At 47.8% G+C, this 21,467-nt stretch overlaps 30 non-coding genes across 30 annotated transcripts; all 30 read left to right on the forward strand.

Annotated features, from left to right (window-relative positions):
• Positions 1 to 516: 516 nt before the first annotated feature.
• Positions 517 to 635, forward strand: LOC143871965 (5S ribosomal RNA). Its single transcript, XR_013246724.1, has one exon. It is a non-coding gene; the product is annotated as a 5S ribosomal RNA (ribosomal RNA).
• Positions 636 to 1,232: 597 nt separating this feature from the next.
• Positions 1,233 to 1,351, forward strand: LOC143871977 (5S ribosomal RNA). The gene has a single exon (XR_013246736.1). It is a non-coding gene; the product is annotated as a 5S ribosomal RNA (ribosomal RNA).
• A 597-nt stretch (positions 1,352 to 1,948) lies between these two features.
• LOC143871989 (5S ribosomal RNA) lies at positions 1,949 to 2,067 on the forward strand. The gene has a single exon (XR_013246749.1). It is a non-coding gene; the product is annotated as a 5S ribosomal RNA (ribosomal RNA).
• Positions 2,068 to 2,666: 599 nt separating this feature from the next.
• Positions 2,667 to 2,785, forward strand: LOC143873738 (5S ribosomal RNA). The gene has a single exon (XR_013248440.1). It is a non-coding gene; the product is annotated as a 5S ribosomal RNA (ribosomal RNA).
• A 597-nt stretch (positions 2,786 to 3,382) lies between these two features.
• On the forward strand, positions 3,383 to 3,501 carry LOC143874737 (5S ribosomal RNA). The gene has a single exon (XR_013249409.1). It is a non-coding gene; the product is annotated as a 5S ribosomal RNA (ribosomal RNA).
• Positions 3,502 to 4,098: 597 nt separating this feature from the next.
• LOC143872001 (5S ribosomal RNA) lies at positions 4,099 to 4,217 on the forward strand. The gene has a single exon (XR_013246760.1). It is a non-coding gene; the product is annotated as a 5S ribosomal RNA (ribosomal RNA).
• Positions 4,218 to 4,813: 596 nt separating this feature from the next.
• Positions 4,814 to 4,932, forward strand: LOC143872012 (5S ribosomal RNA). The gene has a single exon (XR_013246771.1). It is a non-coding gene; the product is annotated as a 5S ribosomal RNA (ribosomal RNA).
• A 597-nt stretch (positions 4,933 to 5,529) lies between these two features.
• On the forward strand, positions 5,530 to 5,648 carry LOC143872024 (5S ribosomal RNA). The gene has a single exon (XR_013246782.1). It is a non-coding gene; the product is annotated as a 5S ribosomal RNA (ribosomal RNA).
• Positions 5,649 to 6,247: 599 nt separating this feature from the next.
• On the forward strand, positions 6,248 to 6,366 carry LOC143874007 (5S ribosomal RNA). The gene has a single exon (XR_013248698.1). It is a non-coding gene; the product is annotated as a 5S ribosomal RNA (ribosomal RNA).
• Positions 6,367 to 6,963: 597 nt separating this feature from the next.
• On the forward strand, positions 6,964 to 7,082 carry LOC143874738 (5S ribosomal RNA). Its single transcript, XR_013249410.1, has one exon. It is a non-coding gene; the product is annotated as a 5S ribosomal RNA (ribosomal RNA).
• Positions 7,083 to 7,679: 597 nt separating this feature from the next.
• On the forward strand, positions 7,680 to 7,798 carry LOC143872036 (5S ribosomal RNA). Its single transcript, XR_013246793.1, has one exon. It is a non-coding gene; the product is annotated as a 5S ribosomal RNA (ribosomal RNA).
• Positions 7,799 to 8,397: 599 nt separating this feature from the next.
• LOC143873739 (5S ribosomal RNA) lies at positions 8,398 to 8,516 on the forward strand. The gene has a single exon (XR_013248441.1). It is a non-coding gene; the product is annotated as a 5S ribosomal RNA (ribosomal RNA).
• Positions 8,517 to 9,113: 597 nt separating this feature from the next.
• On the forward strand, positions 9,114 to 9,232 carry LOC143874739 (5S ribosomal RNA). The gene has a single exon (XR_013249411.1). It is a non-coding gene; the product is annotated as a 5S ribosomal RNA (ribosomal RNA).
• A 597-nt stretch (positions 9,233 to 9,829) lies between these two features.
• Positions 9,830 to 9,948, forward strand: LOC143872047 (5S ribosomal RNA). The gene has a single exon (XR_013246805.1). It is a non-coding gene; the product is annotated as a 5S ribosomal RNA (ribosomal RNA).
• Positions 9,949 to 10,547: 599 nt separating this feature from the next.
• Positions 10,548 to 10,666, forward strand: LOC143873740 (5S ribosomal RNA). Its single transcript, XR_013248442.1, has one exon. It is a non-coding gene; the product is annotated as a 5S ribosomal RNA (ribosomal RNA).
• Positions 10,667 to 11,263: 597 nt separating this feature from the next.
• Positions 11,264 to 11,382, forward strand: LOC143874740 (5S ribosomal RNA). Its single transcript, XR_013249412.1, has one exon. It is a non-coding gene; the product is annotated as a 5S ribosomal RNA (ribosomal RNA).
• Positions 11,383 to 11,979: 597 nt separating this feature from the next.
• Positions 11,980 to 12,098, forward strand: LOC143872058 (5S ribosomal RNA). Its single transcript, XR_013246816.1, has one exon. It is a non-coding gene; the product is annotated as a 5S ribosomal RNA (ribosomal RNA).
• Positions 12,099 to 12,697: 599 nt separating this feature from the next.
• LOC143873742 (5S ribosomal RNA) lies at positions 12,698 to 12,816 on the forward strand. Its single transcript, XR_013248444.1, has one exon. It is a non-coding gene; the product is annotated as a 5S ribosomal RNA (ribosomal RNA).
• A 597-nt stretch (positions 12,817 to 13,413) lies between these two features.
• Positions 13,414 to 13,532, forward strand: LOC143874742 (5S ribosomal RNA). The gene has a single exon (XR_013249413.1). It is a non-coding gene; the product is annotated as a 5S ribosomal RNA (ribosomal RNA).
• Positions 13,533 to 14,129: 597 nt separating this feature from the next.
• Positions 14,130 to 14,248, forward strand: LOC143872070 (5S ribosomal RNA). The gene has a single exon (XR_013246827.1). It is a non-coding gene; the product is annotated as a 5S ribosomal RNA (ribosomal RNA).
• A 599-nt stretch (positions 14,249 to 14,847) lies between these two features.
• LOC143873743 (5S ribosomal RNA) lies at positions 14,848 to 14,966 on the forward strand. Its single transcript, XR_013248445.1, has one exon. It is a non-coding gene; the product is annotated as a 5S ribosomal RNA (ribosomal RNA).
• A 597-nt stretch (positions 14,967 to 15,563) lies between these two features.
• On the forward strand, positions 15,564 to 15,682 carry LOC143874743 (5S ribosomal RNA). The gene has a single exon (XR_013249414.1). It is a non-coding gene; the product is annotated as a 5S ribosomal RNA (ribosomal RNA).
• A 597-nt stretch (positions 15,683 to 16,279) lies between these two features.
• On the forward strand, positions 16,280 to 16,398 carry LOC143872082 (5S ribosomal RNA). The gene has a single exon (XR_013246838.1). It is a non-coding gene; the product is annotated as a 5S ribosomal RNA (ribosomal RNA).
• A 599-nt stretch (positions 16,399 to 16,997) lies between these two features.
• On the forward strand, positions 16,998 to 17,116 carry LOC143873486 (5S ribosomal RNA). Its single transcript, XR_013248194.1, has one exon. It is a non-coding gene; the product is annotated as a 5S ribosomal RNA (ribosomal RNA).
• A 596-nt stretch (positions 17,117 to 17,712) lies between these two features.
• Positions 17,713 to 17,831, forward strand: LOC143872094 (5S ribosomal RNA). The gene has a single exon (XR_013246849.1). It is a non-coding gene; the product is annotated as a 5S ribosomal RNA (ribosomal RNA).
• Positions 17,832 to 18,428: 597 nt separating this feature from the next.
• Positions 18,429 to 18,547, forward strand: LOC143872106 (5S ribosomal RNA). The gene has a single exon (XR_013246863.1). It is a non-coding gene; the product is annotated as a 5S ribosomal RNA (ribosomal RNA).
• A 599-nt stretch (positions 18,548 to 19,146) lies between these two features.
• LOC143872118 (5S ribosomal RNA) lies at positions 19,147 to 19,265 on the forward strand. The gene has a single exon (XR_013246875.1). It is a non-coding gene; the product is annotated as a 5S ribosomal RNA (ribosomal RNA).
• A 596-nt stretch (positions 19,266 to 19,861) lies between these two features.
• LOC143872130 (5S ribosomal RNA) lies at positions 19,862 to 19,980 on the forward strand. The gene has a single exon (XR_013246887.1). It is a non-coding gene; the product is annotated as a 5S ribosomal RNA (ribosomal RNA).
• Positions 19,981 to 20,577: 597 nt separating this feature from the next.
• On the forward strand, positions 20,578 to 20,696 carry LOC143873435 (5S ribosomal RNA). Its single transcript, XR_013248144.1, has one exon. It is a non-coding gene; the product is annotated as a 5S ribosomal RNA (ribosomal RNA).
• A 599-nt stretch (positions 20,697 to 21,295) lies between these two features.
• LOC143872141 (5S ribosomal RNA) lies at positions 21,296 to 21,414 on the forward strand. The gene has a single exon (XR_013246898.1). It is a non-coding gene; the product is annotated as a 5S ribosomal RNA (ribosomal RNA).
• Positions 21,415 to 21,467: the final 53 nt, after the last annotated feature.

Consider the following 21,467-nt stretch of genomic DNA (forward strand, 5'->3'; position numbering starts at 1 on the left):
TAGTGCGACGCCTCCTACGTTTCGGTTCGGATCTTTTTATTTTCTTCCGGATGGTGAATTCAAATACGTCCGGTCTTTATTATGGCGGGGTGATAGTGTCGTTTGATTCGATAAACGGAATTCGTTCTGACATTTCATTTGCGGTCAAATTATAGCGGGGGTTTGTTTAGATTCAGTGACGTACAGGCTATAGCGGATGAGTGTACCAGTAGATGCGAGTCATGAATCCGGTCGGAAGGTGTTTACTGGCCGTGAGCTAACCTTGGTGCACAAATATCGTTCCGACGATAACTTTTGATCCGCCCGTCAGATCGTGGCGATTCTTATATTGATTCGGGGGTACTCGGGAAGATTCATCGCGCGATGACAGCCCTGGCGGTCATCCGGCTTCCCGACATGCTCGGATCGTCCATCCGATGTCATCTAGCAGGGTTTTTTCGCACTTTCATTTAAACGGACTTCGTACGACAATGCGAGTGGAAACTCTTTATTACTTTGGCAATGGAGAGGCATGCTGGGTGCGATCATACCAGCACAAATGCACTGGATCCCATCAGAACTCCGAAGTTAAGCGTGCTTGGGCGAGAGTAGTACTAGGATGGGTGACCTCCTGGGAAGTCCTCGTGTTGCACCCCTGTCACTTTTTTCGGCTATCTACCACTTTTTTCGAACAATCTTTCGGTTCTGGAACATCGATGCGAACTGAAACGCACGTTTAGTGCGTCGCCTCCTACGTTTCGGTTCGGATCTTTTTATTTTCTTCCGGATGGTGAATTCAAACACGTCCGGTCTTTATTATGGCGGGGTGATAGTGTCGTTTGATTCGATAAACGGAATTCGTTCTGACATTTCATTTGCGGTCAAATTATAGCGGGGGTTTGTTTAGATTCAGTGACGTACAGGCTATAGCGGATGAGTGTACTAGTGGATGCGAGTCATGAATCCGGTCGGAAGGTATTTACTGGCCGTGAGCTACCCTTGGTGCACAAATATCGTTCCGACGATAACTTTTGATCCGCCCGTCAGATCGTGGCGATTCTTATATTGATTCGGGGGTACTCGGGAAGATTCATCGCGCGATGACAGCCATGGCGGTCATCCAGCTTTCCGACATGCTCGGATCGTCCATCCGGTGTCATCTAGCAGGATTTTTTCGCACTTTCATTTAAACGGACTTCGTACGAAAATGCGAGTGGAAACTCTTTATTACTTTGACAATGGAGAGGCATGCTGGGTGCGATCATACCAGCACAAATGCACTGGATCCCATCAGAACTCCGAAGTTAAGCGTGCTTGGGCGAGAGTAGTACTAGGATGGGTGACCTCCTGGGAAGTCCTCGTGTTGCACCCCTGTCACTTTTTTCGGCTATCTACCACTTTTTTCGAACAATCTTTCGGTTCTGGAACATCGATGCGAACTGAAACGCACGTTTAGTGCGTCGCCTCATACGTTTCGGTTCGGATCTTTTTATTTTCTTCCGGATGGTGAATTCAAAGACGTCCGGTCTTTATTATGGCGGGGTGATAGTGTCGTTTGATTCGATAAACGGAATTCGTTCTGACATTTCATTTGCGGTCAAATTATAGCGGGGGTTTGTTTAGATTCAGTGACGTACAGGCTATAGCGGATGAGTGTACTAGTGGATGCGAGTCATGAATCCGGTCGGAAGGTGTTTACTGGCCGTGAGCTACCCGTGGTGCACAAATATCGTTCCGACGATAACTTTTGATCCGCCCGTCAGATCGTGGCGATTCTTATATTGATTCGGGGGTACTCGGGAAGATTCAACGCGCGATAACAGCCCTGGCGGTCATCCAGCTTCCCGACATGCTCGGATCGTCCATCCGATGTCATCTAGCAGGATTTTTTCGCACTTTCATTTAAACGGACTTCGTACGACAATGCGAGTGGAAACTCTTTATTACTTTGACAATGGAGAGGCATGCTGGGTGCGATCATACCAGCACAAATGCACTGGATCCCATCAGAACTCCGAAGTTAAGCGTGCTTGGGCGAGAGTAGTACTAGGATGGGTGACCTCCTGGGAAGTCCTCGTGTTGCACCCCTGTCACTTTTTTCGGCTATCTACCACTTTTTTCGAACAATCTTTCGGTTCTGGAACATCGATGCGAACTGAAACTCACGTTTAGTGCGACGCCTCCTACGTTTCGGTTCGGATCTTTTTATTTTCTTCCGGATGGTGAATTCAAATACGTCCGGTCTTTATTATGGCGGGGTAGTAGTGTCGTTTGATTCGATAAACGGAATTCGTTCTGACATTTCATTTGCGGTCTAATTATAGCGGGGGTTTGTTTAGATTCAGTGACGTACAGGCTATAGCGGATGAGTGTACTAGTGGATGCGAGTCATGAATCCGGTCAGAAGGTGTTTACTGGCCGTGAGCTACCCTTGGTGCACAAATATCGTTCCGACGATAACTTTTGATCCGCCCGTCAGATCGTGGCGATTCTTATATTGATTCGGGGGTACTCGGGAAGATTTTAATCGCGCAATGACAGCCCTGGCGGTCATCCGGCTTCCCGACATGCTCGGATCGTCCATCCGATGTCATCTAGCAGGATTTTTTCGCACTTTCATTTAAACGGACTTCGTACGACAATGCGAGTGGAAACTCTTTATTACTTTAACAATGGAGAGGCATGCTGGGTGCGATCATACCAGCACAAATGCACTGGATCCCATCAGAACTCCGAAGTTAAGCGTGCTTGGGCGAGAGTAGTACTAGGATGGGTGACCTCCTGGGAAGTCCTCGTGTTACACCCCTGTCACTTTTTTCGGCTATCTACCACTTTTTTCGAACAATCTTTCGGTTCTGGAACATCGATGCGAACTGAAACGCACGTTTAGTGCGTCGCCTCCTACGTTTCGGTTCGGATCTTTTTATTTTCTTCCGGATGGTGAATTCAAAGACGTCCGGTCTTTATTATGGCGGGGTGATAGTGTCGTTTGATTCGATAAACGGAATTCGTTCTGACATTTCATTTGCGGTCAAATTATAGCGGGGGTTTGTTTAGATTCAGTGACGTACAGGCTATAGCGGATGAGTGTACTAGTGGATGCGAGTCATGAATCCGGTCGGAAGGTGTTTACTGGCCGTGAGCTACCCTTGGTGCACAAATATCGTTCCGACGATAACTTTTGATCCGCCCGTCAGATCGTGGCGATTCTTATATTGATTCGTGGCTACTCGGGAAGATTCATCGCGCGATAACAGCCCTGGCGGTCATCCAGCTTCCCGACATGCTCGGATCGTCCATCCGATGTTATCTAGCCGGATTTTTTTGCACTTTCATTTAAACGGACTTCGTGCGACAATGCGAGTGGAAACTCTTTATTACTTTGACAATGGAGAGGCATGCTGGGTGCGATCATAACAGCACAAATGCACTGGATCCCATCAGAACTCCGAAGTTAAGCGTGCTTGGGCGAGAGTAGTACTAGGATGGGTGACCTCCTCGGAAGTCCTCGTGTTGCACCCCTGTCACTTTTTTCGGCTATCTACCACTTTTTTCGAACAATCTTTCGGTTCTGGAACATCGATGCGAACTGAAACGCACGTTTAGTGCGACGCCTCCTACGTTTCGGTTCGGATCTTTTTATTTTCTTCCGGATGGTGAATTCAAATACGTCCGGTCTTTATTATGGCGGGGTGATAGTGTCGTTTGATTCGATAAACGGAATTCGTTCTGACATTTCATTTGCGGTCAAATTATAGCGGGGGTTTGTTTAGATTCAGTGACGTACAGGCTATAGCGGATGAGTGTACCAGTAGATGCGAGTCATGAATCCGGTCGGAAGGTGTTTACTGGCCGTGAGCTAACCTTGGTGCACAAATATCGTTCCGACGATAACTTTTGATCCGCCCGTCAGATCGTGGCGATTCTTATATTGATTCGGGGGTACTCGGGAAGATTCATCGCGCGATGACAGCCCTGGCGGTCATCCGGCTTCCCGACATGCTCGGATCGTCCATCCGATGTCATCTAGCAGGGTTTTTTCGCACTTTCATTTAAACGGACTTCGTACGACAATGCGAGTGGAAACTCTTTATTACTTTGGCAATGGAGAGGCATGCTGGGTGCGATCATACCAGCACAAATGCACTGGATCCCATCAGAACTCCGAAGTTAAGCGTGCTTGGGCGAGAGTAGTACTAGGATGGGTGACCTCCTGGGAAGTCCTCGTGTTGCACCCCTGTCACTTTTTCGGCTATCTACCACTTTTTTCGAACAATCTTTCGGTTCTGGAACATCGATGCGAACTGAAACGCACGTTTAGTGCGTCGCCTCCTACGTTTCGGTTCGGATCTTTTTATTTTCTTCCGGATGGTGAATTCAAACACGTCCGGTCTTTATTATGGCGGGGTGATAGTGTCGTTTGATTCGATAAACGGAATTCGTTCTGACATTTCATTTGCGGTCAAATTATAGCGGGGGTTTGTTTAGATTCAGTGACGTACAGGCTATAGCGGATGAGTGTACTAGTGGATGCGAGTCATGAATCCGGTCGGAAGGTATTTACTGGCCGTGAGCTACCCTTGGTGCACAAATATCGTTCCGATGATAACTTTTGATCCGCCCGTCAGATCGTGGCGATTCTTATATTGATTCGGGGGTACTCGGGAAGATTCATCGCGCGATGACAGCCATGGCGGTCATCCAGCTTTCCGACATGCTCGGATCGTCCATCCGGTGTCATCTAGCAGGATTTTTTCGCACTTTCATTTAAACGGACTTCGTACGAAAATGCGAGTGGAAACTCTTTATTACTTTGACAATGGAGAGGCATGCTGGGTGCGATCATACCAGCACAAATGCACTGGATCCCATCAGAACTCCGAAGTTAAGCGTGCTTGGGCGAGAGTAGTACTAGGATGGGTGACCTCCTGGGAAGTCCTCGTGTTGCACCCCTGTCACTTTTTTCGGCTATCTACCACTTTTTTCGAACAATCTTTCGGTTCTGGAACATCGATGCGAACTGAAACGCACGTTTAGTGCGTCGCCTCATACGTTTCGGTTCGGATCTTTTTATTTTCTTCCGGATGGTGAATTCAAAGACGTCCGGTCTTTATTATGGCGGGGTGATAGTGTCGTTTGATTCGATAAACGGAATTCGTTCTGACATTTCATTTGCGGTCAAATTATAGCGGGGGTTTGTTTAGATTCAGTGACGTACAGGCTATAGCGGATGAGTGTACTAGTGGATGCGAGTCATGAATCCGGTCGGAAGGTGTTTACTGGCCGTGAGCTACCCGTGGTGCAGAAATATCGTTCCGACGATAACTTTTGATTCGCCCGTCAGATCGTGGCGATTCTTATATTGATTCGGGGGTACTCGGGAAGATTCAACGCGCGATAACAGCCCTGGCGGTCATCCAGCTTCCCGACATGCTCGGATCGTCCATCCGATGTCATCTAGCAGGATTTTTTCGCACTTTCATTTAAACGGACTTCGTACGACAATGCGAGTGGAAACTCTTTATTACTTTGACAATGGAGAGGCATGCTGGGTGCGATCATACCAGCACAAATGCACTGGATCCCATCAGAACTCCGAAGTTAAGCGTGCTTGGGCGAGAGTAGTACTAGGATGGGTGACCTCCTGGGAAGTCCTCGTGTTGCACCCCTGTCACTTTTTTCGGCTATCTACCACTTTTTTCGAACAATCTTTCGGTTCTGGAACATCGATGCGAACTGAAACTCACGTTTAGTGCGACGCCTCCTACGTTTCGGTTCGGATCTTTTTATTTTCTTCCGGATGGTGAATTCAAATACGTCCGGTCTTTATTATGGCGGGGTAGTAGTGTCGTTTGATTCGATAAACGGAATTCGTTCTGACATTTCATTTGCGGTCTAATTATAGCGGGGGTTTGTTTAGATTCAGAGACGTACAGGCTATAGCGGATGAGTGTACTAGTGGATGCGAGTCATGAATCCGGTCAGAAGGTGTTTACTGGCCGTGAGCTACCCTTGGTGCACAAATATCGTTCCGACGATAACTTTTGATCCGCCCGTCAGATCGTGGCGATTCTTATATTGATTCGGGGGTACTCGGGAAGATTTTAATCGCGCAATGACAGCCCTGGCGGTCATCCGGCTTCCCGACATGCTCGGATCGTCCATCCGATGTCATCTAGCAGGATTTTTTCGCACTTTCATTTAAACGGACTTCGTACGACAATGCGAGTGGAAACTCTTTATTACTTTAACAATGGAGAGGCATGCTGGGTGCGATCATACCAGCACAAATGCACTGGATCCCATCAGAACTCCGAAGTTAAGCGTGCCTGGGCGAGAGTAGTACTAGGATGGGTGACCTCCTGGGAAGTCCTCGTGTTACACCCCTGTCACTTTTTTCGGCTATCTACCACTTTTTTCGAACAATCTTTCGGTTCTGGAACATCGATGCGAACTGAAACGCACGTTTAGTGCGTCGCCTCCTACGTTTCGGTTCGGATCTTTTTATTTTCTTCCGGATGGTGAATTCAAAGACGTCCGGTCTTTATTATGGCGGGGTGATAGTGTCGTTTGATTCGATAAACGGAATTCGTTCTGACATTTCATTTGCGGTCAAATTATAGCGGGGGTTTGTTTAGATTCAGTGACGTACAGGCTATAGCGGATGAGTGTACTAGTGGATGCGAGTCATGAATCCGGTCGGAAGGTGTTTACTGGCCGTGAGCTACCCTTGGTGCACAAATATCGTTCCGACGATAACTTTTGATCCGCCCGTCAGATCGTGGCGATTCTTATATTGATTCGTGGCTACTCGGGAAGATTCATCGCGCGATAACAGCCCTGGCGGTCATCCAGCTTCCCGACATGCTCGGATCGTCCATCCGATGTTATCTAGCCGGATTTTTTTGCACTTTCATTTAAACGGACTTCGTGCGACAATGCGAGTGGAAACTCTTTATTACTTTGACAATGGAGAGGCATGCTGGGTGCGATCATAACAGCACAAATGCACTGGATCCCATCAGAACTCCGAAGTTAAGCGTGCTTGGGCGAGAGTAGTACTAGGATGGGTGACCTCCTCGGAAGTCCTCGTGTTGCACCCCTGTCACTTTTTTCGGCTATCTACCACTTTTTTCGAACAATCTTTCGGTTCTGGAACATCGATGCGAACTGAAACGCACGTTTAGTGCGACGCCTCCTACGTTTCGGTTCGGATCTTTTTATTTTCTTCCGGATGGTGAATTCAAATACGTCCGGTCTTTATTATGGCGGGGTGATAGTGTCGTTTGATTCGATAAACGGAATTCGTTCTGACATTTCATTTGCGGTCAAATTATAGCGGGGGTTTGTTTAGATTCAGTGACGTACAGGCTATAGCGGATGAGTGTACCAGTAGATGCGAGTCATGAATCCGGTCGGAAGGTGTTTACTGGCCGTGAGCTAACCTTGGTGCACAAATATCGTTCCGACGATAACTTTTGATCCGCCCGTCAGATCGTGGCGATTCTTATATTGATTCGGGGGTACTCGGGAAGATTCATCGCGCGATGACAGCCCTGGCGGTCATCCGGCTTCCCGACATGCTCGGATCGTCCATCCGATGTCATCTAGCAGGGTTTTTTCGCACTTTCATTTAAACGGACTTCGTACGACAATGCGAGTGGAAACTCTTTATTACTTTGACAATGGAGAGGCATGCTGGGTGCGATCATACCAGCACAAATGCACTGGATCCCATCAGAACTCCGAAGTTAAGCGTGCTTGGGCGAGAGTAGTACTAGGATGGGTGACCTCCTGGGAAGTCCTCGTGTTGCACCCCTGTCACTTTTTTCGGCTATCTACCACTTTTTTCGAACAATCTTTCGGTTCTGGAACATCGATGCGAACTGAAACTCACGTTTAGTGCGACGCCTCCTACGTTTCGGTTCGGATCTTTTTATTTTCTTCCGGATGGTGAATTCAAATACGTCCGGTCTTTATTATGGCGGGGTAGTAGTGTCGTTTGATTCGATAAACGGAATTCGTTCTGACATTTCATTTGCGGTCTAATTATAGCGGGGGTTTGTTTAGATTCAGTGACGTACAGGCTATAGCGGATGAGTGTACTAGTGGATGCGAGTCATGAATCCGGTCAGAAGGTGTTTACTGGCCGTGAGCTACCCTTGGTGCACAAATATCGTTCCGACGATAACTTTTGATCCGCCCGTCAGATCGTGGCGATTCTTATATTGATTCGGGGGTACTCGGGAAGATTTTAATCGCGCAATGACAGCCCTGGCGGTCATCCGGCTTCCCGACATGCTCGGATCGTCCATCCGATGTCATCTAGCAGGATTTTTTCGCACTTTCATTTAAACGGACTTCGTACGACAATGCGAGTGGAAACTCTTTATTACTTTAACAATGGAGAGGCATGCTGGGTGCGATCATACCAGCACAAATGCACTGGATCCCATCAGAACTCCGAAGTTAAGCGTGCTTGGGCGAGAGTAGTACTAGGATGGGTGACCTCCTGGGAAGTCCTCGTGTTACACCCCTGTCACTTTTTTCGGCTATCTACCACTTTTTTCGAACAATCTTTCGGTTCTGGAACATCGATGCGAACTGAAACGCACGTTTAGTGCGTCGCCTCCTACGTTTCGGTTCGGATCTTTTTATTTTCTTCCGGATGGTGAATTCAAAGACGTCCGGTCTTTATTATGGCGGGGTGATAGTGTCGTTTGATTCGATAAACGGAATTCGTTCTGACATTTCATTTGCGGTCAAATTATAGCGGGGGTTTGTTTAGATTCAGTGACGTACAGGCTATAGCGGATGAGTGTACTAGTGGATGCGAGTCATGAATCCGGTCGGAAGGTGTTTACTGGCCGTGAGCTACCCTTGGTGCACAAATATCGTTCCGACGATAACTTTTGATCCGCCCGTCAGATCGTGGCGATTCTTATATTGATTCGTGGCTACTCGGGAAGATTCATCGCGCGATAACAGCCCTGGCGGTCATCCAGCTTCCCGACATGCTCGGATCGTCCATCCGATGTTATCTAGCCGGATTTTTTTGCACTTTCATTTAAACGGACTTCGTGCGACAATGCGAGTGGAAACTCTTTATTACTTTGACAATGGAGAGGCATGCTGGGTGCGATCATAACAGCACAAATGCACTGGATCCCATCAGAACTCCGAAGTTAAGCGTGCTTGGGCGAGAGTAGTACTAGGATGGGTGACCTCCTCGGAAGTCCTCGTGTTGCACCCCTGTCACTTTTTTCGGCTATCTACCACTTTTTTCGAACAATCTTTCGGTTCTGGAACATCGATGCGAACTGAAACGCACGTTTAGTGCGACGCCTCCTACGTTTCGGTTCGGATCTTTTTATTTTCTTCCGGATGGTGAATTCAAATACGTCCGGTCTTTATTATGGCGGGGTGATAGTGTCGTTTGATTCGATAAACGGAATTCGTTCTGACATTTCATTTGCGGTCAAATTATAGCGGGGGTTTGTTTAGATTCAGTGACGTACAGGCTATAGCGGATGAGTGTACCAGTAGATGCGAGTCATGAATCCGGTCGGAAGGTGTTTACTGGCCGTGAGCTAACCTTGGTGCACAAATATCGTTCCGACGATAACTTTTGATCCGCCCGTCAGATCGTGGCGATTCTTATATTGATTCGGGGGTACTCGGGAAGATTCATCGCGCGATGACAGCCCTGGCGGTCATCCGGCTTCCCGACATGCTCGGATCGTCCATCCGATGTCATCTAGCAGGGTTTTTTCGCACTTTCATTTAAACGGACTTCGTACGACAATGCGAGTGGAAACTCTTTATTACTTTGACAATGGAGAGGCATGCTGGGTGCGATCATACCAGCACAAATGCACTGGATCCCATCAGAACTCCGAAGTTAAGCGTGCTTGGGCGAGAGTAGTACTAGGATGGGTGACCTCCTGGGAAGTCCTCGTGTTGCACCCCTGTCACTTTTTTCGGCTATCTACCACTTTTTTCGAACAATCTTTCGGTTCTGGAACATCGATGCGAACTGAAACTCACGTTTAGTGCGACGCCTCCTACGTTTCGGTTCGGATCTTTTTATTTTCTTCCGGATGGTGAATTCAAATACGTCCGGTCTTTATTATGGCGGGGTAGTAGTGTCGTTTGATTCGATAAACGGAATTCGTTCTGACATTTCATTTGCGGTCTAATTATAGCGGGGGTTTGTTTAGATTCAGTGACGTACAGGCTATAGCGGATGAGTGTACTAGTGGATGCGAGTCATGAATCCGGTCAGAAGGTGTTTACTGGCCGTGAGCTACCCTTGGTGCACAAATATCGTTCCGACGATAACTTTTGATCCGCCCGTCAGATCGTGGCGATTCTTATATTGATTCGGGGGTACTCGGGAAGATTTTAATCGCGCAATGACAGCCCTGGCGGTCATCCGGCTTCCCGACATGCTCGGATCGTCCATCCGATGTCATCTAGCAGGATTTTTTCGCACTTTCATTTAAACGGACTTCGTACGACAATGCGAGTGGAAACTCTTTATTACTTTAACAATGGAGAGGCATGCTGGGTGCGATCATACCAGCACAAATGCACTGGATCCCATCAGAACTCCGAAGTTAAGCGTGCTTGGGCGAGAGTAGTACTAGGATGGGTGACCTCCTGGGAAGTCCTCGTGTTACACCCCTGTCACTTTTTTCGGCTATCTACCACTTTTTTCGAACAATCTTTCGGTTCTGGAACATCGATGCGAACTGAAACGCACGTTTAGTGCGTCGCCTCCTACGTTTCGGTTCGGATCTTTTTATTTTCTTCCGGATGGTGAATTCAAAGACGTCCGGTCTTTATTATGGCGGGGTGATAGTGTCGTTTGATTCGATAAACGGAATTCGTTCTGACATTTCATTTGCGGTCAAATTATAGCGGGGGTTTGTTTAGATTCAGTGACGTACAGGCTATAGCGGATGAGTGTACTAGTGGATGCGAGTCATGAATCCGGTCGGAAGGTGTTTACTGGCCGTGAGCTACCCTTGGTGCACAAATATCGTTCCGACGATAACTTTTGATCCGCCCGTCAGATCGTGGCGATTCTTATATTGATTCGTGGCTACTCGGGAAGATTCATCGCGCGATAACAGCCCTGGCGGTCATCCAGCTTCCCGACATGCTCGGATCGTCCATCCGATGTTATCTAGCCGGATTTTTTTGCACTTTCATTTAAACGGACTTCGTGCGACAATGCGAGTGGAAACTCTTTATTACTTTGACAATGGAGAGGCATGCTGGGTGCGATCATAACAGCACAAATGCACTGGATCCCATCAGAACTCCGAAGTTAAGCGTGCTTGGGCGAGAGTAGTACTAGGATGGGTGACCTCCTCGGAAGTCCTCGTGTTGCACCCCTGTCACTTTTTTCGGCTATCTACCACTTTTTTCGAACAATCTTTCGGTTCTGGAACATCGATGCGAACTGAAACGCACGTTTAGTGCGACGCCTCCTACGTTTCGGTTCGGATCTTTTTATTTTCTTCCGGATGGTGAATTCAAATACGTCCGGTCTTTATTATGGCGGGGTGATAGTGTCGTTTGATTCGATAAACGGAATTCGTTCTGACATTTCATTTGCGGTCAAATTATAGCGGGGGTTTGTTTAGATTCAGTGACGTACAGGCTATAGCGGATGAGTGTACCAGTAGATGCGAGTCATGAATCCGGTCGGAAGGTGTTTACTGGCCGTGAGCTAACCTTGGTGCACAAATATCGTTCCGACGATAACTTTTGATCCGCCCGTCAGATCGTGGCGATTCTTATATTGATTCGGGGGTACTCGGGAAGATTCATCGCGCGATGACAGCCCTGGCGGTCATCCGGCTTCCCGACATGCTCGGATCGTCCATCCGATGTCATCTAGCAGGGTTTTTTCGCACTTTCATTTAAACGGACTTCGTACGACAATGCGAGTGGAAACTCTTTATTACTTTGACAATGGAGAGGCATGCTGGGTGCGATCATACCAGCACAAATGCACTGGATCCCATCAGAACTCCGAAGTTAAGCGTGCTTGGGCGAGAGTAGTACTAGGATGGGTGACCTCCTGGGAAGTCCTCGTGTTGCACCCCTGTCACTTTTTTCGGCTATCTACCACTTTTTTCGAACAATCTTTCGGTTCTGGAACATCGATGCGAACTGAAACTCACGTTTAGTGCGACGCCTCCTACGTTTCGGTTCGGATCTTTTTATTTTCTTCCGGATGGTGAATTCAAATACGTCCGGTCTTTATTATGGCGGGGTAGTAGTGTCGTTTGATTCGATAAACGGAATTCGTTCTGACATTTCATTTGCGGTCTAATTATAGCGGGGGTTTGTTTAGATTCAGTGACGTACAGGCTATAGCGGATGAGTGTACTAGTGGATGCGAGTCATGAATCCGGTCAGAAGGTGTTTACTGGCCGTGAGCTACCCTTGGTGCACAAATATCGTTCCGACGATAACTTTTGATCCGCCCGTCAGATCGTGGCGATTCTTATATTGATTCGGGGGTACTCGGGAAGATTTTAATCGCGCAATGACAGCCCTGGCGGTCATCCGGCTTCCCGACATGCTCGGATCGTCCATCCGATGTCATCTAGCAGGATTTTTTCGCACTTTCATTTAAACGGACTTCGTACGACAATGCGAGTGGAAACTCTTTATTACTTTAACAATGGAGAGGCATGCTGGGTGCGATCATACCAGCACAAATGCACTGGATCCCATCAGAACTCCGAAGTTAAGCGTGCTTGGGCGAGAGTAGTACTAGGATGGGTGACCTCCTGGGAAGTCCTCGTGTTACACCCCTGTCACTTTTTTCGGCTATCTACCACTTTTTTCGAACAATCTTTCGGTTCTGGAACATCGATGCGAACTGAAACGCACGTTTAGTGCGTCGCCTCCTACGTTTCGGTTCGGATCTTTTTATTTTCTTCCGGATGGTGAATTCAAAGACGTCCGGTCTTTATTATGGCGGGGTGATAGTGTCGTTTGATTCGATAAACGGAATTCGTTCTGACATTTCATTTGCGGTCAAATTATAGCGGGGGTTTGTTTAGATTCAGTGACGTACAGGCTATAGCGGATGAGTGTACTAGTGGATGCGAGTCATGAATCCGGTCGGAAGGTGTTTACTGGCCGTGAGCTACCCTTGGTGCACAAATATCGTTCCGACGATAACTTTTGATCCGCCCGTCAGATCGTGGCGATTCTTATATTGATTCGTGGCTACTCGGGAAGATTCATCGCGCGATAACAGCCCTGGCGGTCATCCAGCTTCCCGACATGCTCGGATCGTCCATCCGATGTTATCTAGCCGGATTTTTTTGCACTTTCATTTAAACGGACTTCGTGCGACAATGCGAGTGGAAACTCTTTATTACTTTGACAATGGAGAGGCATGCTGGGTGCGATCATAACAGCACAAATGCACTGGATCCCATCAGAACTCCGAAGTTAAGCGTGCTTGGGCGAGAGTAGTACTAGGATGGGTGACCTCCTCGGAAGTCCTCGTGTTGCACCCCTGTCACTTTTTTCGGCTATCTACCACTTTTTTCGAACAATCTTTCGGTTCTGGAACATCGATGCGAACTGAAACGCACGTTTAGTGCGACGCCTCCTACGTTTCGGTTCGGATCTTTTTATTTTCTTCCGGATGGTGAATTCAAATACGTCCGGTCTTTATTATGGCGGGGTGATAGTGTCGTTTGATTCGATAAACGGAATTCGTTCTGACATTTCATTTGCGGTCAAATTATAGCGGGGGTTTGTTTAGATTCAGTGACGTACAGGCTATAGCGGATGAGTGTACCAGTAGATGCGAGTCATGAATCCGGTCGGAAGGTGTTTACTGGCCGTGAGCTAACCTTGGTGCACAAATATCGTTCCGACGATAACTTTTGATCCGCCCGTCAGATCGTGGCGATTCTTATATTGATTCGGGGGTACTCGGGAAGATTCATCGCGCGATGACAGCCCTGGCGGTCATCCGGCTTCCCGACATGCTCGGATCGTCCATCCGATGTCATCTAGCAGGGTTTTTTCGCACTTTCATTTAAACGGACTTCGTACGACAATGCGAGTGGAAACTCTTTATTACTTTGACAATGGAGAGGCATGCTGGGTGCGATCATACCAGCACAAATGCACTGGATCCCATCAGAACTCCGAAGTTAAGCGTGCTTGGGCGAGAGTAGTACTAGGATGGGTGACCTCCTGGGAAGTCCTCGTGTTGCACCCCTGTCACTTTTTTCGGCTATCTACCACTTTTTTCGAACAATCTTTCGGTTCTGGAACATCGATGCGAACTGAAACTCACGTTTAGTGCGACGCCTCCTACGTTTCGGTTCGGATCTTTTTATTTTCTTCCGGATGGTGAATTCAAATACGTCCGGTCTTTATTATGGCGGGGTAGTAGTGTCGTTTGATTCGATAAACGGAATTCGTTCTGACATTTCATTTGCGGTCTAATTATAGCGGGGGTTTGTTTAGATTCAGTGACGTACAGGCTATAGCGGATGAGTGTACTAGTGGATGCGAGTCATGAATCCGGTCAGAAGGTGTTTACTGGCCGTGAGCTACCCTTGGTGCACAAATATCGTTCCGACGATAACTTTTGATCCGCCCGTCAGATCGTGGCGATTCTTATATTGATTCGGGGGTACTCGGGAAGATTTTAATCGCGCAATGACAGCCCTGGCGGTCATCCGGCTTCCCGACATGCTCGGATCGTCCATCCGATGTCATCTAGCAGGATTTTTTCGCACTTTCATTTAAACGGACTTCGTACGACAATGCGAGTGGAAACTCTTTATTACTTTAACAATGGAGAGGCATGCTGGGTGCGATCATACCAGCACAAATGCACTGGATCCCATCAGAACTCCGAAGTTAAGCGTGCTTGGGCGAGAGTAGTACTAGGATGGGTGACCTCCTGGGAAGTCCTCGTGTTACACCCCTGTCACTTTTTTCGGCTATCTACCACTTTTTTCGAACAATCTTTCGGTTCTGGAACATCGATGCGAACTGAAACGCACGTTTAGTGCGTCGCCTCCTACGTTTCGGTTCGGATCTTTTTATTTTCTTCCGGATGGTGAATTCAAAGACGTCCGGTCTTTATTATGGCGGGGTGATAGTGTCGTTTGATTCGATAAACGGAATTCGTTCTGACATTTCATTTGCGGTCAAATTATAGCGGGGGTTTGTTTAGATTCAGTGACGTACAGGCTATAGCGGATGAGTGTACTAGTGGATGCGAGTCATGAATCCGGTCGGAAGGTGTTTACTGGCCGTGAGCTACCCTTGGTGCACAAATATCGTTCCGACGATAACTTTTGATCCGCCCGTCAGATCGTGGCGATTCTTATATTGATTCATGGCTACTCGGGAAGATTCATCGCGCGATAACAGCCCTGGCGGTCATCCAGCTTCCCGACATGCTCGGATCGTCCATCCGATGTTATCTAGCCGGATTTTTTTGCACTTTCATTTAAACGGACTTCGTGCGACAATGCGAGTGGAAACTCTTTATTACTTTGACAATGGAGAGGCATGCTGGGTGCGATCATAACAGCACAAATGCACTGGATCCCATCAGAACTCCGAAGTTAAGCGTGCTTGGGCGAGAGTAGTACTAGGATGGGTGACCTCCTCGGAAGTCCTCGTGTTGCACCCCTGTCACTTTTTTCGGCTATCTACCACTTTTTTCGAACAATCTTTCGGTTCTGGAACATCGATGCGAACTGAAACGCACGTTTAGTGCGACGCCTCCTACGTTTCGGTTCGGATCTTTTTATTTTCTTCCGGATGGTGAATTCAAATACGTCCGGTCTTTATTATGGCGGGGTGATAGTGTCGTTTGATTCGATAAACGGAATTCGTTCTGACATTTCATTTGCGGTCAAATTATAGCGGGGGTTTGTTTAGATTCAGTGACGTACAGGCTATAGCGGATGAGTGTACCAGTAGATGCGAGTCATGAATCCGGTCGGAAGGTGTTTACTGGCCGTGAGCTAACCTTGGTGCACAAATATCGTTCCGACGATAACTTTTGATCCGCCCGTCAGATCGTGGCGATTCTTATATTGATTCGGGGGTACTCGGGAAGATTCATCGCGCGATGACAGCCCTGGCGGTCATCCGGCTTCCCGACATGCTCGGATCGTCCATCCGATGTCATCTAGCAGGGTTTTTTCGCACTTTCATTTAAACGGACTTCGTACGACAATGCGAGTGGAAACTCTTTATTACTTTGACAATGGAGAGGCATGCTGGGTGCGATCATACCAGCACAAATGCACTGGATCCCATCAGAACTCCGAAGTTAAGCGTGCTTGGGCGAGAGTAGTACTAGGATGGGTGACCTCCTGGGAAGTCCTCGTGTTGCACCCCTGTCACTTTTTTCGGCTATCTACCACTTTTTTCGAACAATCTTTCGGTTCTGGAACATCGATGCGAACTGAAACTCACGTTTAGTGCGACGCCTCCTACGTTTCGGTTCGGATCTTTTTATTTTCTTCCGGATGGTGAATTCAAATACGTCCGGTCTTTATTATGGCGGGGTAGTAGTGTCGTTTGATTCGATAAACGGAATTCGTTCTGACATTTCATTTGCGGTCTAATTATAGCGGGGGTTTGTTTAGATTCAGTGACGTACAGGCTATAGCGGATGAGTGTACTAGTGGATGCGAGTCATGAATCCGGTCAGAAGGTGTTTACTGGCCGTGAGCTACCCTTGGTGCACAAATATCGTTCCGACGATAACTTTTGATCCGCCCGTCAGATCGTGGCGATTCTTATATTGATTCGGGGGTACTCGGGAAGATTTTAATCGCGCAATGACAGCCCTGGCGGTCATCCGGCTTCCCGACATGCTCGGATCGTACATCCGATGTCATCTAGCAGGGTTTTTTCGCACTTTCATTTAAACGGACTTCGTACGACAATGCGAGTGGAAACTCTTTATTACTTTGGCAATGGAGAGGCATGCTGGGTGCGATCATACCAGCACAAATGCACTAGATCCCATCAGAACTCCGAAGTTAAGCGTGCTTGGGCGAGAGTAGTACTAGGATGGGTGACCTCCTGGGAAGTCCTCGTGTTGCACCCCTGTCACTTTTTCGGCTATCTACCACTTTTTTCGAACAATCTTTCGGTTCTGGAACATCGATGCGAACTGAAACGCACGTTTAGTGCGTCGCCTCCTACGTTTCGGTTCGGATCTTTTTATTTTCTTCCGGATGGTGAATTCAAACACGTCCGGTCTTTATTATGGCGGGGTGATAGTGTCGTTTGATTCGATAAACGGAATTCGTTCTGACATTTCATTTGCGGTCAAATTATAGCGGGGGTTTGTTTAGATTCAGTGACGTACAGGCTATAGCGGATGAGTGTACTAGTGGATGCGAGTCATGAATCCGGTCGGAAGGTATTTACTGGCCGTGAGCTACCCTTGGTGCACAAATATCGTTCCGATGATAACTTTTGATCCGCCCGTCAGATCGTGGCGATTCTTATATTGATTCGGGGGTACTCGGGAAGATTCATCGCGCGATGACAGCCATGGCGGTCATCCAGCTTTCCGACATGCTCGGATCGTCCATCCGGTGTCATCTAGCAGGATTTTTTCGCACTTTCATTTAAACGGACTTCGTACGAAAATGCGAGTGGAAACTCTTTATTACTTTGACAATGGAGAGGCATGCTGGGTGCGATCATACCAGCACAAATGCACTGGATCCCATCAGAACTCCGAAGTTAAGCGTGCTTGGGCGAGAGTAGTACTAGGATGGGTGACCTCCTGGGAAGTCCTCGTGTTGCACCCCTGTCACTTTTTTCGGCTATCTACCACTTTTTTCGAACAATCTTTCGGTTCTGGAACATCGATGCGAACTGAAACGCACGTTTAGTGCGTCGCCTCATACGTTTCGGTTCGGATCTTTTTATTTTCTTCCGGATGGTGAATTCAAAGACGTCCGGTCTTTATTATGGCGGGGTGATAGTGTCGTTTGATTCGATAAACGGAATTCGTTCTGACATTTCATTTGCGGTCAAATTATAGCGGGGGTTTGTTTAGATTCAGTGACGTACAGGCTATAGCGGATGAGTGTACTAGTGGATGCGAGTCATGAATCCGGTCGGAAGGTGTTTACTGGCCGTGAGCTACCCGTGGTGCACAAATATCGTTCCGACGATAACTTTTGATTCGCCCGTCAGATCGTGGCGATTCTTATATTGATTCGGGGGTACTCGGGAAGATTCAACGCGCGATAACAGCCCTGGCGGTCATCCAGCTTCCCGACATGCTCGGATCGTCCATCCGATGTCATCTAGCAGGATTTTTTCGCACTTTCATTTAAACGGACTTCGTACGACAATGCGAGTGGAAACTCTTTATTACTTTGACAATGGAGAGGCATGCTGGGTGCGATCATACCAGCACAAATGCACTGGATCCCATCAGAACTCCGAAGTTAAGCGTGCTTGGGCGAGAGTAGTACTAGGATGGGTGACCTCCTGGGAAGTCCTCGTGTTGCACCCCTGTCACTTTTTTCGGCTATCTACCACTTTTTTCGAACAATCTTTCGGTTCTGGAACATCGATGCGAACTGAAACTCACGTTTAGTGCGACGCCTCCTACGTTTCGGTTCGGATCTTTTTATTTTCTTCCGGATGGTGAATTCAAATACGTCCGGTCTTTATTATGGCGGGGTAGTAGTGTCGTTTGATTCGATAAACGGAATTCGTTCTGACATTTCATTTGCGGTCTAATTATAGCGGGGGTTTGTTTAGATTCAGTGACGTACAGGCTATAGCGGATGAGTGTACTAGTGGATGCGAGTCATGAATCCGGTCAGAAGGTGTTTACTGGCCGTGAGCTACCCTTGGTGCACAAATATCGTTCCGACGATAACTTTTGATCCGCCCGTCAGATCGTGGCGATTCTTATATTGATTCGGGTGTACTCGGGAAGATTTTAATCGCGCAATGACAGCCCTGGCGGTCATCCGGCTTCCCGACATGCTCGGATCGTCCATCCGATGTCATCTAGCAGGGTTTTTTCGCACTTTCATTTAAACGGACTTCGTACGACAATGCGAGTGGAAACTCTTTATTACTTTGGCAATGGAGAGGCATGCTGGGTGCGATCATACCAGCACAAATGCACTGGATCCCATCAGAACTCCGAAGTTAAGCGTGCTTGGGCGAGAGTAGTACTAGGATGGGTGACCTCCTGGGAAGTCCTCGTGTTGCACCCCTGTCACTTTTTCGGCTATCTACCACTTTTTTCGAACAATCTTTCGGTTCTGGAACATCGATGCGAACTGAAACGCACGTTTAGTGCGTCGCCTCCTACGTTTCGGTTCGGATCTTTTTATTTTCTTCCGGATGGTGAATTCAAACACGTCCGGTCTTTATTATCGCGGGGTGATAGTGTCGTTTGATTCGATAAACGGAATTCGTTCTGACATTTCATTTGCGGTCAAATTATAGCGGGGGTTTGTTTAGATTCAGTGACGTACAGGCTATAGCGGATGAGTGTACTAGTGGATGCGAGTCATGAATCCGGTCGGAAGGTATTTACTGGCCGTGAGCTACCCTTGGTGCACAAATATCGTTCCGATGATAACTTTTGATCCGCCCGTCAGATCGTGGCGATTCTTATATTGATTCGGGGGTACTCGGGAAGATTCATCGCGCGATGACAGCCATGGCGGTCATCCAGCTTTCCGACATGCTCGGATCGTCCATCCGGTGTCATCTAGCAGGATTTTTTCGCACTTTCATTTAAACGGACTTCGTACGAAAATGCGAGTGGAAACTCTTTATTACTTTGACAATGGAGAGGCATGCTGGGTGCGATCATACCAGCACAAATGCACTGGATCCCATCAGAACTCCGAAGTTAAGCGTGCTTGGGCGAGAGTAGTACTAGGATGGGTGACCTCCTGGGAAGTCCTCGTGTTGCACCCCTGTCACTTTTTTCGGCTATCTACCACTTTTTTCGAACAATCTTTCGGTTCTGGAACATCGATGCGAACTGAAACGCACGTTTAGTGCGTCGCCTCATACGTTTCGGTTCGGATCTTTTTATTTTCTTCCGGATGGTGAATTCAAAGACGTCCGGTCTTTATTATGGCGGGGTGATAGTGTCGTTTGATTCGATAAACGGAATTCGTTCTGACATTTCATTTGCGGTCAAATTATAGCGGGGGTTTGTTTAGATTCAGTGACGTACAGGCTATAGCGGATGAGTGTACTAGTGGATGCGAGTCATGAATCCGGTCGGAAGGTGTTTACTGGCCGTGAGCTACCCGTGGTGCACAAATATCGTTCCGACGATAACTTTTGATTCGCCCGTCAGATCGTGGCGATTCTTATATTGATTCGGGGGTACTCGGGAAGATTCAACGCGCGATAACAGCCCTGGCGGTCATCCAGCTTCCCGACATGCTCGGATCGTCCATCCGATGTCATCTAGCAGGATTTTTTCGCACTTTCATTTAAACGGACTTCGTACGACAATGCGAGTGGAAACTCTTTATTACTTTGACAATGGAGAGGCATGCTGGGTGCGATCATACCAGCACAAATGCACTGGATCCCATCAGAACTCCGAAGTTAAGCGTGTTTGGGCGAGAGTAGTACTAGGATGGGTGACCTCCTGGGAAGTCCTCGTGTTGCACCCCTGTCACTTTTTTCGGCTATCTACCACTTTTTTCGAACAATCTTTCGGTTCTGGAACATCGATGCGAACTGAAACTCACGTTTAGTGCGACGCCTCCTACGTTTCGGTTCGGATCTTTTTATTTTCTTCCGGATGGTGAATTCAAATACGTCCGGTCTTTATTATGGCGGGGTAGTAGTGTCGTTTGATTCGATAAACGGAATTCGTTCTGACATTTCATTTGCGGTCTAATTATAGCGGGGGTTTGTTTAGATTCAGTGACGTACAGGCTATAGCGGATGAGTGTACTAGTGGATGCGAGTCATGAATCCGGTCAGAAGGTGTTTACTGGCCGTGAGCTACCCTTGGTGCACAAATATCGTTCCGACGATAACTTTTGATCCGCCCGTCAGATCGTGGCGATTCTTATATTGATTCGGGGGTACTCGGGAAGATTTTATTCGCGCAATGACAGCCCTGGCGGTCATCCGGCTTCCCGACATGCTCGGATCGTCCATCCGATGTCATCTAGCAGGGTTTTTTCGCACTTTCATTTAAACGGACTTCGTACGACAATGCGAGTGGAAACTCTTTATTACTTTGGCAATGGAGAGGCATGCTGGGTGCGATCATACCAGCACAAATGCACTGGATCCCATCAGAACTCCGAAGTTAAGCGTGCTTGGGCGAGAGTAGTACTAGGATGGGTGACCTCCTGGGAAGTCCTCGTGTTGCACCCCTGTCACTTTTTCGGCTATCTACCACTTTTTTCGAACAATCTTTCGGTTCTGGA

The sequence above is a fragment of the Tasmannia lanceolata genome, unplaced genomic scaffold (genome assembly GCF_043159265.1).
Source record: "Tasmannia lanceolata isolate RefF3 unplaced genomic scaffold, GAP_Taslan_0.1 ptg000003l, whole genome shotgun sequence".
NCBI lineage: Eukaryota > Viridiplantae > Streptophyta > Magnoliopsida > Canellales > Winteraceae > Tasmannia > Tasmannia lanceolata.